The sequence below is a fragment of the Sorghum bicolor genome, chromosome 7, assembly GCF_000003195.3.
Source record: "Sorghum bicolor cultivar BTx623 chromosome 7, Sorghum_bicolor_NCBIv3, whole genome shotgun sequence".
Taxonomy (NCBI): domain Eukaryota; kingdom Viridiplantae; phylum Streptophyta; class Magnoliopsida; order Poales; family Poaceae; genus Sorghum; species Sorghum bicolor.
The window spans coordinates 50,627,943-50,632,062 of NC_012876.2; positions in this window are offsets into that span (position 1 = coordinate 50,627,943).

The window sequence follows — 4,120 nt, forward strand, 5'->3', positions numbered from 1 at the left end:
TTTTTTTAATTATATGATAGTTAGGTTTTTTATTGTCACCTTCCACATCATCTATCTATTTATAATGAATGATGTATTTATATAGTTATGCTATACTTAGGTTTTCTATTTTATGTCTCTCTCTCTTTATAAAATTTTCAATTTATTTATCAATATGTATGTATGTTTTATGAGTGAGAGAGAAGAATAGCTAGCTTCTTGTCTTTATTTGTTGATATGGTTAGATGGGGTTGCTTAATATGGTTGGATAATGCCTCTCAACATGTTTGCTTCTCAATTTAGCTAGTTTTTACAAGATTAAACCAATGGTGTGTTCTTTGTATATTTATGTAGAGAGATAATTGTGGATTTTTTTAATTATATGGTAGTTAGGTTTTTTATTATCACCTTCCACATCATCTATCTATTTATAATGAATGATGTATTTATTTAGATATGCTATACTTAGGTTTTCTATTTTATGTCTCTCTCTCTTTATAAATTTTTCAAATTATTTATCAATATGTATGTATGTTTTATGAGTGAGAGAGAAGAATAGCTAGCTTCTTGTCTTTATTTGTTGATATGGTTAGATGGGGTTGCTTAATATGGTTGGATAATGCCTCTCAACATGTTTGCTTCTCAATTTAGCTAGTTTTTACAAGATTAAACCAATGGTGTGTTCTTTGTATATTTATGTAGAGAGATAATTGTGGATTTTTTTAATTATATGGTAGTTAGGTTTTTTATTATCACCTTCCACATCATCTATCTATTTATAATGAATGATGTATTTATATAGATATGCTATACTTAGATTATTTTTGAATTATGTAACTTAGGTTTTTTCCTTTAATCTCAAGCTTAACCATAAACCCTAGCTAATAAACCCTAGATAAATCCTTTGTAAACCCTTAGATCATATGAATGGTGTTTTACAGGTAGTGATGGAGAGGTCATTTTGGATGTATAATTTATCAAGACTAGATCCATCATACATAACTGAGGTCCAGAGGTTTATTGATGCTGCTCAAAACCATGCTTCAAGAACAAGAAAGACGCACATACATTGTTCATGCATGGATTGTAGAAATCTTGTTGTATCTGATGACATTCAACAAATCCTTACTCATCTGGTCCGTCGAGGATTTATGAAAGATTACTTGATTTGGACAAAGCATGGAGAGGGTAGCTCTGCGCCTTATACAACTGGAATTGTTGATGGGTTTGAGTTCGTACACGAGACACAACAACCTAATACCGATGGTCTAGCCACTGAACATGTTGTGCCAAATGTTTCTGATCATGGTTTTATTGGAGGAAATGAAGATGGCACCGAAACTAACATGGCTGCGGAAGATGCAGAATTTCTAGAGGCAATGTTGCGTCGTCATGCGGAAGATCCATCAGTGTTCTTCATGAAAGGTATGGAGGCCCTAATGAAGGCAGCAGAAGAGCCTTTGTATGATGAGTCCAAGGGTTGCACCAAAGAGTTCACGACGCTGCGGTCTGTGCTAAAATTGTTGGTGTGCAAAGCTAGATATGGTCTTTCTGATGCTGGCTTTGATGCGTTCTTAAGCATTATCGCAGACATGCTTCCTAAGGATAACAAAGTGCCTGCTAACACATATTATGCAAAGAAGCTAATCAGCCCACTCACAATGGGTGTTGAGAAGATCCACGCTTGTAGAAATCATTGTATCCTATATCGAGGCGATGATTATAGAGACTTGGACAGCTGTCCCAAGTGTGGTTCAAGTAGGTACAAGACAAATAAAGACTACATAGAGGAAGAGTGTGTTGCCTCTGTGCCTAAGGGCAAAAAACGAAAGAAGGCCCAACAAAAGACCCAGAAGAGTAGTTCGAAACCCACCGGCAAAGAAAAGGAAGAAGTAGACTATTATGCGCAGAAAAAGATTCCTGCTTTGGTGATATGGTACCTTCTTGTGATCGATCGATTGAGGTGCTTGTTTGCTAACCCAGAGGATGCCCAACTTATGAGTTGGCATGCTTCTGATGAGCACAAAGACGATGGGAAGCTTCGGCACCCAGCCGATGGCCAGCAGTGGAAAGATTTCAATGAAAACCACAAGGACTTTGCTAATGAATCAAGGAATGTTAGGTTCACACTGAGTACTGACGGAATGAATCCATTTGCTGAGAGGAGCAGCAAGCACATCACATGGCCAGTGATCCTCACCATCTACAACCTCCCTCCATGGTTGATGCAGAAGCGAAAGTACCTTTTACTAACCATCCTTATCTCTGGACCTACACAACCTGGAGTTGATATGGATGTTTTCTTGGAGCCCTTAATGCAAGACATGAAGATACTATGGGAAACAGGTGTTCAAATATTCGACGAGTACCGCAAAGAATCATTCACACTGAAAGCAATTATCTTTGTTACGATCAATGACTACCCAGCTCTCTTTACATTATCAGGGCAGTTCAAGGGAAAGTTTGGTTGTGTGGAATGCATAGATGACACCGCTTACGTGTCCCTAACTGCATCTAAGAAGATATTGTACATGAGGCATAGACGCTTCTTAGCAAAAGGACACAGGTACCGGCTGAAAAAGATGGATAAGTACTTTGACAATAATAGTGAACTACAGACTACTGCTCCATCAGGTAACAGTAAAGGCCAAAGAGTTTTCAGCATAGTCAGCAAACTCAAATTTGTTTTTGGGAAGAAGACAAAAGATGGAAAACCAAGAAAGAATGTCAAGCCAGCTCCAGGGGCTACATTCAAGAAGAAGTCAATTTTCTTCGAGTATTTGGAATACTGGCCAGAGTTAGACGTCCGCCACGCGATCGATGGTATGCACGTTCAGAAGAACGTGTTTGAAAGCGTAATTGGCACCTTGTTGGACATGAAGGGCAAGACAAAGGAAGGATTAAATTCACGCTTGGACATTGTACAGTTAGGCATAAAAAAAGAACTTCACCCTGTTAGGCTAGAAAATGGGAAGTACCACCTCCCGGCAGCAAGCTACAACCTCAACAATGAAGAGAAACATGAGATGTGTGTGTGGTTGAAGAAATTGAAAGTCCCATCTAGATTCTGCTCTAGCATACGGAGTATTGTGTCAATGAAAGACCTTACACTCACCAACTACAACTCACATGATTGTCATGTCATATTGACTACTTTTCTCCCTATTGCCATTAGGGCTATAAACCTAGTGTGGATAAAGGTTGTAGTTACACGGTTGTGCTACTTCTTCAACAGGATCTCACAGAAGGTGATTGAACGTGATGAGTTGGCGTCTCTTAAGGAATTCGCAGTGGAGACAGTTTCACAGTTTGAGATGTGTTTCCCCCCAGCATTCTTCGATGTGATGGTTCACCTTGTGGTGCACTTGGTTTCACAAATAGAGGCATTGGGTCCCATGTATTTACATGAGATGTGGACGTATGAACGCTTCATGTCAATACTAAATGGCTATGTATCAACTCGTGCTCGTCCAGAGGCGTCTATGGTAGAGGGGTACTTAACCGAAGAGGCCATTGAGTCCGGAGGTCCATTCTGCAATAGGGTCCTAAAAGACCAGGTTGCAATAGGTTTGCCTCCGTCACGACACGAGGGTAGGCTGAATGGAAGAGGTAGGATGGGAAAGAAATCATACGTCCCAAAAGATTACAATTCAGTCCTCGAAGCACATCACAGCGTCCTGCATCAGCTCTCGATAATGGAGCCTTTGATCAATCTACACATTGAAGAGCTTCAAAAACATAATCATGGGCACACAGATGAATGGATCATGAAGGAACATAAGAATCAGTTCACCTCATGGCTAAGGGAGCAGGACATTCCACATGGAGAAACACTCGAGGATCGCACCATCAAGGTCTTGGCATCTAGGCCATCACGCCAGGTCACGACTTGGCAAACCTATGACATTAGTGGCTTCACGTTCTGTACCAAGTCCAAAGACCAAAAGAGCATGGCACAAAATAGTGGTGTTCGATGCGACGCCTTAGACTCTGAAACTGGTGAGGAAACAACTTACTTTGGCTTCGTTGAAGACATATGGGAACTAGACTATGGTACATTTCAGATCCCTGTATTTCGGTGTCAATGGGTTGAAGACAAACATGTCACAGTGGACAACTATGGGATTAGAGTTTTAGATCT